Below are 13,514 nucleotides of genomic sequence, written 5' to 3' on the forward strand. Positions count from 1 at the left end.
ATCATTATCATCATCCTAGGCAGTCCCTCGAAGCGAGGATGACTTGCTTCCACGTCAAAAAGGGATGAGTATTCCGAACTACAACTTGAAGGGTGGAAAATGTCTGCGTGGATTTTTTTAATGTGTGGTGAGCTAGGTCTTGGTCCAGTGGCAAGGGTTATCCAAGACGACTGGAGACCAGCTCTGCTGCACGGACCTCGTGTGCACACATATCGCAGTGTGGGCTGGCCCGTGCTGCCTCTGGGCCCACGCCTCTTCTGGGCCCCGAACGCATGCCTTCCCTGGGCCCCGGTCACATCCCTCTACAAACGCTTGTCGCTCCTTCGCCCCTCCTGCTGTGCCTGCCCGCACTGCAATCAGCAACCTGACTTCACAGCCGTTGCCCTCCTGCAGCTGCTCCCTCTAATGACCCCGGCCTGCTGATGGTCTTGCAGGCTGGGACCGTGCCGATTTCCAGGCCGGGAGGCCGCACACTGCTCCCTCTAATGGCCCCAACCTAAAAGCACTGACAATGACTGCACAAAGGCCCAGGGCTACACCCAGGCTCTCCCATGACTCCCTCCATATGCTCTAGAGAGAGTCACAGCATGCACGGAGATCCTCTTTCCTTCCCATGGGCAAAAGAGACCTCTCCAGGAGATCAACATAGTCTGGTTGCACGTTGCACAGGAGGGTACAAGCTGGATTGCGGTCAGGAAGACCTGGCCACAAACCTTTCAATGATCTCATAGATCACAAAACGTGAATACAAAGCCACACTCAACCTCATCCTGCTGTGCATCCCCATCACTCTGCCTTCCCTACCCTACTCCTGCATATCCTTACACCAACTTGCCTTGGACCTCCACCTTCCCTCTCTATATTATTATATCCCCAGCTTCTCGGCCTTTTGGCTAAGATCATGCGTAACTGACCTGACAGGGGAGTAACCATGACCCCAAAGTGGTTCTCCCTGGATCAGGAAGGTGGTTCTCCTATGCTTTTTGGAAATAGGAGGTGGGTGGGGTGGATTGACCCATCCACCTCCACGGAGGTGTGTGGGGGGCCTGACCCATCCACCTCCATGGCACGAACCTGGTATTGCAGTACTTCCAGGAATGGTGCAGTGGCTCTAGGCCTTTTGGCTAAGAGCATTGGTGCAGAGTGATCCTTGATGTGTGCAAGGTGACCTCTGGCGTTTGTGATTTGACAAAGAATTGGAAAGATTGGCAACGAAAAATGTTTTTAAAAAATTTTTAAAAAAAAAATTATTATATCCCCAGCTCACAAGGCACTCCTCACACACACCCCCATCCTTGTTTAATCACACCAACTAACAACACGCAAGGGGAGGCACTGGGGTGTTCATATAAAGTTTCTGTTAATGTGGTGTCAAACATTGAAACCTTTATTTTCAACATTTTGCCTTCTTGAACAGATTTGTGTGCACCTTTGGAAGTGGCTTAGTGAGTTATAGTGAATAGTGAGACATAACGGCACCCCCAGCCCCGCAATGGTCATGAGTGTGAAAGGAATGGCTTGGGCATTGTAGGGATGCTTTTTGTTGTTGGTGTGGGGTGATGCCAACCTGGCTCATCATGTGGCAGCCAGGGTGTACAGCATCAAGTGAAGTAAATCTGGCATCCCAGGCAACAATGTGGTCGGATGCTGATGCCCTCTGTCCTGTGCAGCATCAGTTGATTGCGGAGAAGGTTGGTTTGGTAGTGGTGGGGGTGTTGTTGGTGCTGCTGGTGTATCTGGTGCTGCTGGTGTTGGGGATGATCGTGGTGGGATGTTGAGGATCAAGGTGAGAGAGTATAAAGGGCACCCATGCTGAAGGAATAGATGGCAGGTGAAGTAGAGATGACAGAAGCGATCTGTCAATGGTGAGAGAGGTACTGAGGTCAGACTGGATGGAGACTTGTGTAAAGACTTGCAACATTCTGAATCTGTAGGGGAAATGCCATGAGGAAATGCCTGTGGCTGAGGGAAGATATCTCTGTAAGGTGGAAGCTTTTACTTTACTTTTGAAGCTGTCAATTTAACAGCTGACTGAACTCCCGCCTCAGCTTGACAGATGGGGTACATGACCTGCGTGGACCCTGTAGATGAGCTGTGAAATGCAAAAGGAAAGCTCCAAATCATTCTTATGTGGCTCCAAACAAGCCACAAATTACCTGATTGGGTCCCCCCGCTGTGTGTCAGGTGTGCTCAACGCTCACAGACCCGACATCGGGAAAGGTGTGTGGCGGCCGGTTTACAGCGGGGTTCCGACCCGCTGGGGGAAAAAACACTTTCCTGATATGAGAAAATGCAAATACTAAGAAAGACTTGAAAAATTGGGTCTTTTTTGCATTCGAACAACGCAGATTAAGGGACAATATAATAGTGCTTAAAATTATGAAGGGGTGGGACAGAGTAGATAGATACAGGATTAAATGCAAGTGATTTGGAACAGAGGGCAGGAGAAACACCTTCACATAGAGTTGTGAGGCTGTGGAATTCACAGGATTAGTGGTTGAGGCAAAGACTGTCAACATTCCAGATTAGACTGGATAGGTGGATGTAGGGATATGGGAACAGGGTGGGTAAATGTGATTAGAACTATTTGCTCGAGTGATGGGTAAACACCAACATGGGCTGGTTGGGCCAAATGGCCTGTTTCCATGTCGAGACTTCTATGTATAGGAGATGGTCAGGTGAGCAGTGAAGCAGTCAAATCGGAAAGTATCAAAAGTACAAATAAGGGTTTCAGTGGCAGATCGGCCGAGCTAGGAGAAAGGGCGAGTGATGTTATGATGGTGGAAGTAGGCAGTCTTTATGTCTAGAGGATATAAGGTTGGAAGGTCAGCTAGGGGTCGAATAGGACGCCAAGGTTGTGAAGAGTCTAGTTCACCTGAAGACAATGGGCAGGGAGAGGGATGGAGTTACAGCAAGAGTATGGACGGCCCAAGACGATGGCTTCGGTCTTCCCAAGTATCCCAAGTTCAGCTAATGGAAAGTGCGGCTTATTCAAGACTGATTCAGGAGTCTGATAGCACAGAGGCAGTGGAGGGGTCAAAGAGATGGTGGTGAGATAGCGCTGGGTGTCGTCTGCATACATGTGGAACCTGACCCCATGTCTGTGATTAACATCAAAGGGCAGCATGTAGATGAGGAAGGTGAAGGGGCCAAGGATGACCCTTGGGGAGGCACCTGAAGTTACAGGCAGGGGCGGGAAGAGGAAGGTAAGCGTTGGTAGAGATGCTTGGGCTACAATCAGATAGATAAGAGTGAGTGGCTCCAAGTAAGGGCAGTCCAACCACGCTGGACAATCGACTACTTATCCTGGTGTTACAGGGCAGATAGAGCAAGGACTGCTGGTCCCGGTGTTACAGACAGCAGTAAATGTCTTTAGCGCCTGTGCATTCAGCATCACCTGGCTGAAGTACAGAACGGAAGCTACTGCCATATGTTAGTTGCAGAGCCTTTCTGATACTTTTTACAATAATTTAAGTGGAAAGGAAATTAGACGGGCACTGTTACCAATGTGCAGTGCTCCCTGCTCCATTTTCCTTCCTGCACTTAACCCAGTTGATGCGCAACTCCCAGGAGGCAAAGACCGAAATCGTTCCTTAATATCTTTGTGCCAGTGTAACTTCCAAACATTGATGTACCATTTTCTCACAGTGACAGTTCACACATTCTGCGGGACGTCCATCTCCTCGGCTACTGAGCTCCACAAACATTCTTAGAAACCCACTGATCTCAGCGACAGTGCTTTACGGCCATAAGGTTAATCCGTTCACAGTTCTATATGGCATTTCAAGTTTCCATTTTTCCAGCACACTGCTCTGGAAAGGAGGGAGCTGATGAAACTTGGTGCAGTGGGGTATGCAGCGAACAGCATGCTGATCCACTTGTGCGCTTTCAAGCTCCAGACTAACAAAGAGTCGCAGAACAGTCAGGCCCCCTCTTTACAAACTCACAAGGACCCACAGAATACCGCTGATCAGGGGTTAATCTTGCCAAGGTTTGTGCTTTGCCTCTAAACACAATGGAGTTTCAGCCAGCACCATGGAAACAATACTAAGTAAGATTAAAACTTCAGTGAATTTTGATCTCACATATGTAGGGAATTGGAGTGTTCAACCCGCTAAAATACACTGCGGGTACTTTTGATTTTGGTGCAACAGTGTAAAATGGGCGTTATTGGCTCGGTTGGCTAATATCTTTCCCAACGGGTGGCTTATCCACTATCACCCAAAGTCAAAATTACCCCCCAGAAACGTTCGCTGTAAGCTGCATGCCGCGCAGTGCTCCAGGGAACCCGCACAGCCGGCTTTTCAATACAGAAACCGCGCTTGCACGGTATTTTGAATGGCCCGCGCTGCCCTTTAAAGGGGCCGTATAGGGCCAAGCAAAACTAGAGGGAACACTGCCCCCCAGTGCATCCTACAAAGTATATACAGAAACTCAAGGGCGTTACACCCAATAACACACTGGGGGTAATTTTGACTTTGTGCAATTGTATAAAGTGGGCCGGCAGCCCATTCTACATCTCTCCCAATTTGTATTTCCATTGACTGCCAATTCAGTATCACCTATTTTACACGATCACCCAAAGTGGTGACTTGTCCTCACAGCTCTAACAGGGATCAGCGTGTCCCAACACCCACCCTGAGCAGATTCAATTACCAATCCAGTTGAACAAGGAAGAATTAGTGGCTGTGTGTTAAGCTCCAGGCTGATTATTATTCTGAGCTGGTGGTTGTTCTGTACGCAGTGGGGCCCACTTCACAGGACGCACTGAAAAGGTATCATTGTTCCTGAAGACAGAAATAAACCAAAAATACGTTGGCACAAAAGCAAGTGGCATGAGGCTGGCTATTGAGTGCAGACTTTTCATTGACAGCAAGAGGCACCTCAGGGTACAGGGATATAACATCACAAGAAGCTATTTCAAAGGGGGGTGGTGGGAAGTTCTGATGCTGTGTTCATATCCAAAAGATGATCCAACATTTTTAAATGGTTAAAAGACCATAACTATGTGTAATAAGCCACTAGTATAGATGCTGGTATTTCACTATCTCTCCATCGATCTGTATCGGTATCCCCTCCCAGCGCTGACCCTGGGGACTCTGGCAGTGAGTCAGCCATCACCGACCCTCTCCGCATCTCCCTCCAGAATGTCCGTTCACTTGTGAACAAGGCTCTTGCCATCCATCTTATTGTGGATAATTGCATCGACATAATGGCCCGGACTAAAACTTGGCTGAGGGTGATGACACCTTACCCCTAACTGAAGCCTCCCCGCCCGGCTCTACCTTCCACCACTTGCACCGCTCAGACCCCCGTGGTGACGGTGTGGCTCTCATCACCAGATCACACCTTGGTCTACCCCCCTACTCCTCGGCACTTTCTCCTCCTTTGAACATCTCACCTTATTCCACCCCCTCACCTCATTTAAAATTCTCGTTCTCTACCGCCCACTCAAGCACCGGAAAATTTTTATTACCGAAATATCTTTACTACTTTCCTCCCTTAGCCTCTGCACCGAGCGACTTTTCATCCTCGGATCTTTTCAACCTCCATCTCAATTCATCATGGGCTCTCTCCTCTGAGTTCACTGGCCTCCTATCCTCCCTTAATCTCTCCCTCCATGTAAACTCCCCAACCCATATTCACGGCCACCCCCTCGACCTGGCCATCTCTCGTGGCCTTGCTACTCCCATTGTGTCAATCGCAGATAACACTGACCACTTCCTTATCTCTCTGCACTCACAACCCCCTTCCCTCCGCCATCCCTACTTCTGTGTCTGCCCCTGGAAAAAACTCTCCCCCGACACTATGAATACCAGTGTCCAGCCTCTGGCCCTCCATTCACCACGACATTTCTGCAGCCACCGATCTGCTCAACCACACCCTCACCACCACCTTCGATGTCCTAGACCCTATTAAAACAAATACTCTCTCTCACCCTGGCCATTCCCCTGGTACGGCCCTCCTCTGCGCTCCCTTAAGTCCAAGGGACGCATACTTGAACGGATATGGTGGACAACTGGTTTAGCCATTCACCGCCAGATCTGGCTGGACCACATAAAGCATCATCAGGTCCTGCTCTTGTCTGTCAAAACTGCTCACTATTCCAGAATCATTCGTAGCCAGAGAATCACCTGAAAATAGCTTCTCTTCCCACTCCCGCATCGTTACCTTTGGTGTCCCCCAAGGATCTAGCTTTGGCCCCCTCCTATTTCTCATCTACATGTTGCCTTGACGACTTCATCCGAAAACACGGCATCAGTTTCCACATGTACGCTGATGACACCCAGCTCTACCTCACAACCACTTCTCTCGACCCCTCCATGGTCTGTAAATTGTCAGACTGCTTGTCCGACATCCAGTCCTGGATGAGCAGAAATTTTCTCCAATTAAATATTGGGAAGACTGAAGCTATAGTTTTCGGTCCCCACCACAAACTCTGTTCCCTAGCCACTGATTCCATCCCTCTCCCTAGCATCTGTCTGAGACTGAATCACACTTCACAACCTTGATATCATATTTGACCCTAAAATGAGCTTCCAACCACATATCCGCGGCATATCTAAGACCGTCTATTTCCACCTCCGTCATATTGCCCGGCTGTGCCGTTGCCTCAGCTCATCCGTTGCTGAAGCCCTCATCCTTGCCTTTTTTACCTCTCGAATTGACTATTTCAAAACACTCCTGGTTGGCCTCTCATGCTCTACCCTATGTAAACTAGATCCAAAACTTGGCTGCCCTTGTCTTCACTCGCAGCAAGTCCCACTCACCCATCACCCCTGTGCTCGCTGACCTTCATTGGCTCCCGGTTAAGCGACGCCTCGATTTCAAAATTCTCATCCTTGGCCTCAACCCTACATATCTCTGTAATCTCCTCCCGAAATATCTGCACTCCTCCAATTCTGCTCTCTTGAGCATCCCTGATTATATTGCTCAACCATTGGTGGCCATGCCTTCTGTTGCCTAGGCCCTAAGCTCTGGAATTCCCTCCCTAAACCTCTCCACCTCGCTACCTCTCTTTGACCATGCTTTTGATCATCCGCCCTTATATGGCTCGGTGTCCAATTTGTTTCTTATAGTACTTATAGTACTGTTGTGAAGTGCCTTGAGACGTTTTACTACGTTAAAGATGCTATACAAATATAAGTTATTGATGTTGTGTTCCTGTACTGAATGTCTTCAATATGATAATGAGCCCGCAATCGGTGCTTGAAGTGGAATTTGTTAAGAAGAAATAATGCATCCTCCCGAGCACCAGTACCTCTGCAAAATAAATATTTTGAAGTCTAAGCCAAACCCAACTCTAACCCTCAACCCAATCCTAATCCAGGAAGATTCCCACAGCATAAAATTGCCTCTAAACCAAATTGTCAGTCTCACTCAAAGATGACAAGAGGATAAGTGTTGTGGCAGAAAGACAAGCGGAAGGTCACCCCGCATAGCCAATAAACCCGAGCCTGGAGGTTGGACCAGGGTTCAGGTAACGGACAAAGTCCTGTCCTGACTCTCCTCCGGTGGGTCAAGAGAAATCCATCAAACAATTGTATTCTACCACAATCTGTAACCTCATGGCCCAGCATATCCCTCACTTTACCATTACCATCAAGCCAGGCAACCAACCCTGGTTCCATGTGGAGTGTAGAAGAGCATGCCAGGAGCAGCACCAGGTGCACCTAAAACTGAGCTGCCAATTTGGGAAGGTCCAACACAGGACTACATGCATGCCAAACAGTGGAAGCAACATGCTATAGATAGGGCTAAGCGATCCCACAACCAATGGATCAGATCAAACTTCTGCAGTCCTGCCACATCCAGTCGTGAATGGTGGTGGATCATTAAACAACTAACAGGAGGAGGAGGTTCCATGAGCATCCCCATCCTCAATGATGGCAGAGCCCAGCACGCGAGTGCAAAAGACAAGGATGAAACGTTTGTAACCATCTTCAGCCAGAAGTGCCAAGTGGATGATCCATCTCGGCCTCCTTCTGCATGTTCCCACCATCACAGAAGCCAGTCTTCAGCCAATTCGATTCACTCCACGTGATATCAAGAAACGACTGAGCGCACTGGACACATCAAAAGCTATGGGCCCCGACAATATCCCGGATGCCGTGCTGAAGACTTGTGCTCCCGAACTAGCCACGCCTCTAGCCAAGCTTTTCAGTATAGCTTCAACACTAGCAGGACAATGTGAAAAACTGCCCAGGTATTTCCTGTCCACAAAAACCAGGACAAATCCAATCCGGCCAATTACCACTCCTCAATCTACTCTTAATCATCAGCAAAGCGATGGAAGGTGTTGTCATCAGTGCTATCAAGCAGCACTTACTCACCAATAACCTGCTCACTGATGCTCAGTTTGGGTTCCGCCAGGACCACTCGACTCCAGACCTCATTATAGCCTTGGTCCAAACATGGACAAAGGAGCTGAATTAAAAAGGTGAGGTAAGAGTGACTGCCCTCGACATCAATGCAGTGTTTGACCGTGTGTGGCATTAAGGAGTCCGAGTGAAACTGAAGTCAATGGGAATCAGGGGAAAGACTCTCTACTGGCTGGAGTCATACCTAGCACAAAGGAAGATGGTTATGGAGTTTGGAGGTCAATCATCTCAGTCCCAGGACATCGCTGCAGGAGTTCCCCAGGGTACTGTCCTAGACCCACCTTCAGCTGCTTCATCAATGACCTTCCCTCCATCATAAAGTCAGAAGTGGGGATGTTCGCTGATGATTGCACAGTGTTCAGTTCCATTCGCAACTCCTCAGATAATGAAGCAGTGTGTGCCTGCATGCAGCAAGACCTGAACAGCATTCAGGCTTAGGCTGATAAGTGGCAAGTAACATTCGCGCCACACAAGTGCCAGGCAATGACTATCTCCAAAAAGAGAGCATCTAACCACCATCCCTTGATATTTAACGGCATTAGGTTACCAAATGCCCCAACATCAACATCCTGGGGATCACCATTGACCAGGAACTTAATTGGACCAGCTACATAAATACTGTCAGACGCTGGGTATTCAGTGGCAAGTGTCTCACCTCCTGACTCCCAAAGCTTTTCCACCATCTACAAAGCACAAATCAGTATTGTGATGGAATACTCTAAACTTGCCTGGATGAGTGCAGCTCCAACAACACTCAAGAAGTTCAACACCATCCAGGACAAAGCAGTTCGCTTGATCGGCACCCCATCCACCACCTTAAACATCCACTCTCTCCACCACCGGCGCACCGTGGCTGCAGTGTGCACCATCTACAAGATGCACTACAGCAACTCGCCGTGACTTCTTCGCCAGCATCTCCCAAACCCGCGATCTCTACCACCTAGAAGGACAAGGGCAGTAGGTGCATGGGAACACCATCACCTGCAAGTTCCCCTCCAAGTTACGCACCATCCTGACTTGGAAATATATCGCCGTTCCTTCATCGTCGTTGGGTCAAAATCCTGGAACTCCCTCCCTAACCGCACTGTGGGAGTACTTTCACCATTCGAACTGCAGCGGTTCAAGAAGACGGTTCACCACCACCTTCTCAAGGGCAATTGGGGATGGGCAATAAATGCTGGCCTTGCCAACGCCGCCCACATCCCAGTCAACAAACGGTCAGCTTTCCATACAGGGGCCCACTGGCCAGCACTCTTCTTAAACGGATACACCAACCGTGGCCAGAAACAACCATTGTATTTACTCTTTAATAACAGGAGAACAGCTTTGTTGTTCACAATATTGGCGGGGTTTCCACTTTGGTAGATACACAGGAAAGTCAGCATACTCTGCGATTGGTGAGGCATGAAGCAGGATGAATGGAAAGTTCCTCTGTTTAAGCAGCAGAAGGGAAAGGGTTAGTGCAGCTCTGAGTACAGATAGAAACTGTTGGCAAGCTTCGCTTTGAGAGTGACTTATTAAGGCTTCCTTTGTGCACTCTGTAGCACAGATGGGCAGCAGATGAGGGGAATTACTTAACAGTACACTGAGCAAGGAAGAGGTCGAGGTAGATTCACACTGCAGCCTGGACCTAATCAACAAGACATACTTTGTCCGCTTGGCAAGTCTTAGGTGGATATTAATAGTTAGTGCTACATAATATGGAGTGTTTTAGGCTCTGATAGAAGTGTCAGCTTGGATTACAGAATTGACTGCTTACCGAGATGACTTTATGTTGTGCTCACCATCTTTTACAGACAGCGAGTTGAATAGACATGTAGTGCATCTCCTTTATAAAACGCACAAATGTATAAGAACTTCGGATATAACATTTTTTCACACAAAGGGTCGTGGAAATCTGGAACCCTCGCCCCCAAAAGACTGGATGCTGGCATAATTTAAATTTTCAAGACTGAGATCAACCGCTTTTTGTTAGGTAAGGGTATCAAGGGCTATGGAGCAAAGGTGGGTAAATGGAGTTGAGGTACAGATCAGCCACTCTCTGATTGAATGACAGAGAAGACTCAAGGGGCTGAATGTCCTACTTCTGTCCCTATGTTCTTATATAATAGTCACTGCCTCACTGGGACATTATCCCTCGATCCTTCTCTCTCCCTCATTGGGACGTAATTCGCCTGCTCTATATTATGACTGTACAAAATTGTAGCTTTTTTGTCATTTTGCTATATTGCTAGTCCCTTTAATCCAGTCACAGCATAGAATCATACATCACAGAAGGAGGCCGTTTGGCCCATCATGCCCGTGCCGGCCCTTTGAAAGCAATCCAATTAGTGTCACTCCCCTGCTCTTTCCCCATAGCCCTACAAATATTCCCTTTTTAAAGTATATATCCACTCCCTCTGGCTTTTTTGCCAATTATCTTAAATCTGTGTCCTTTGGTTACCGACCCTCCTGAAAATGAAAACAGCGGCAGTCAGAATTTTGTGCTCAGCCTAACTCGATATAAATGTTGGGACATTGTTCAGTTATCTCTGAGAAAATTTGTTTATTGGAGAAACCATGCCACACAAGACAGATATGAACATGTCGTATAACTACCAGCCCTGCCAACTGTTTGAGGAGTATTTAAGTAGGTTGAATTGTTAAAATCATTGAGGGAATTTTAGCCTACCCTGTCCGACAGGAAGCTGATGGGATTGGGCCTGTTTTGTACCCCGCCCGATTTTACTCGCCACTGAAATCAGGAAGTTCAGCTCATCCAAAGCTATGGTGCTCTGTCCTGTGTCCTCTGTCCCCACTGATTTACACTGCCTCTGGCCCTCAAGACCTTCCATTTAAAATTCTCAATTTTAACCGTCTCCACGGCCTCCCCTCTCCCTATCTCTGGATCCCACCCCTGAACTCTTTGATCCTCTGACTCTGGCATGTGCAATCCCTTCTCCCTTCATCCCACCATTGGCGGCTGTGCCTTCAAGCTGCCCACATGCCACACTCTGGAATTCCTTCCCTAAACTCCCTCCGTTTCTCCTCCTCCATGTTCTCCATTAAGACCCTTATTAAAACCCACATTTTTAGCAAGCTTTTCCTGATCCTAATATCTTCTTCTTTGACACCGTGTCCTCTTTTCATTAAACCTTTGTGACGCACTTTAGGATGTTTTCCTTTAATATAGAAATTTATCCTAAAGCTATATATGTGTGTATATATATATATATATATACATAAAACAAAAAACAGAGGACATAAATTTACGATAATTGGCAAAAGAACCAGAGGCGAGATGCAAAGTCATTATTTTACACAGCAGATTATTAGGATTTGGAATGCACTGCCTGAAGTGGTGGTTTAAGCAGATTCAAAAGTAACTTGCAAAAAGGGAATTGTATATATATATTTTAAAAGGAAAAAATTGCAGGGCTATGGGGAAAGAACAGGGGAATGGGGCTAATTGGATTGAACAGGCACAATGGGCCGAATGGCCTTTTGTGCTGTAAGATTCTGTGATTCTATATAATTGCAAATTGATACTCTTCCTCTCACCCATTATGTTATCTCGCTCTCCCTATTGTGATGTTACCCTTAACTCTCTCATTGTAGTACTATCCCTCTCAATCTCATTATGTTAACCTTCTCTTTCTTTCCCTATTGTGATGATCCCCCTCTCCCCCAGTTGTGACATTTCTCTCTCAACCCCAGTTGTGATGTTATCTTTTTTCTGTGCCTCAATGACATTTTCGCTCTCTTTCCCTCAGTGTAACATTTTCTCTCCCCTTCCACATCATGCTGTTATCCTCTCTGTTCCTCATTGTATGTTCTCCCTCTCTCCCTTATTGTGACATTATCCCGCTACCTCCCTCATTCTGACAATAATTCAAAAAATAAATATAATGCATTCAAATATAAAGTATTAATTCTTCCTGAAGGCACTTTAGAAAAATAATAAATCACTCTGACTCTATCTGGACACACCTTTATGTATGGTATCCCAGATCCCATACTATCCCCCTGTACTATCTCTTCTTCTTAGCCAGTCCCCCGGAGTCAAGGATGACTTGCTTCCACACTAAAATGGGTTCTAAGGTGACTAATGAGACCAATGCGGGATCTACAATCTATGTCACAGGTGGGGCAGGTGGTGGTTGGAGGGACGGCTGGACGGGGGGGCTTGGTTTGCCGTACGCTCCTTCCGCTGTTTGTGCTTGGCTTCCGTGTGCTCCCGGCGAAGATACCCAAGGTGTTCGGCACCTTCTCGGATGCTTCTCCTCCACTTTGAGCGGTCTTGGGCCAGGTGGAGCTGTTACATGTTTTCAACGAGGCTTTGAGGGTGTCCTTGAAACGTTTTCTCGGAGTAGAGTAATTGTTTGGGGAGTCCAGTATCGGGCATGCGGACAACGTGGCCCGTCCACCGGAGCTGATCGAGCGTGGTCAATGCTTTGATGCTGAAGATGTTGGCCTGAGGGAGAACGCTGACGTTAGTGCGTCTATCCTGCCAATGAATTTGCAGGATTTTGCAGAGGCAGCGTTGGTGGTACAGTTTTGGTCTCCGTATTTAAAGAAGGATATACTTGCATTGATATATCTGTTCAAAGAAGGTTTACTAGATTGATTCTGAAGATAAGGGGGTTGACTTATGAAGATAGGTTGAGTAGGTTGGGCCTATACTCATTGGAGTTCAGAAGAATGAGAGGTGATCTTATCGAAACATATAAAATAATGAGGGGGCTCGACAAAGTGGATGCAGAGAGGATATTTCCACTCATAGGGGAAAATAAAACTAGGGGGCATAGTCTCAGAATAAGGGGCCGTCCATTTAAAACTGAGATGAGGAGAAATTTCTTCTCTCAGAGGGTTGTAAATCTGTGGAATTCTCTGCCCCAGAGAGCTGTGGAGGCTGGGTCATTGAATATATTTAAGGTGGAGATAGACAGATTTTTGAGCGATAAGGGAATAAAGGGGAACGGCAGGGAAGTGGAACTGAGTCCATGATCAGATCAGCCACGATCTTATTAAATAGCGGAGCAGGCTCGAGGGGCCAAATGGCCTACTCCGGCTCCTATTATGTTCTTATGTTCTCCAGTGCGTTGAGGTGCCTACTACACAGTACTGTACACAGCCTGTAGAATGGGGCCAGAT

The 13,514-nt window shown here is 47.4% G+C and overlaps 1 protein-coding gene and 1 pseudogene across 4 annotated transcripts in view; both read left to right on the forward strand.

The window, feature by feature from the left end:
• Positions 1 to 13,514, forward strand: part of ldlrad3 (low density lipoprotein receptor class A domain containing 3) — a 101,700-nt gene that overhangs the window by 64,152 nt on the left and 24,034 nt on the right. The gene's annotated exons all lie outside the window — the stretch shown is intronic.
• On the forward strand, positions 874 to 1,111 carry LOC139280346 (U2 spliceosomal RNA; annotated as a pseudogene).

The sequence above is a fragment of the Pristiophorus japonicus genome, chromosome 14 (assembly GCF_044704955.1).
Source record: "Pristiophorus japonicus isolate sPriJap1 chromosome 14, sPriJap1.hap1, whole genome shotgun sequence".
Taxonomy (NCBI): Eukaryota; Metazoa; Chordata; class Chondrichthyes; family Pristiophoridae; genus Pristiophorus; species Pristiophorus japonicus.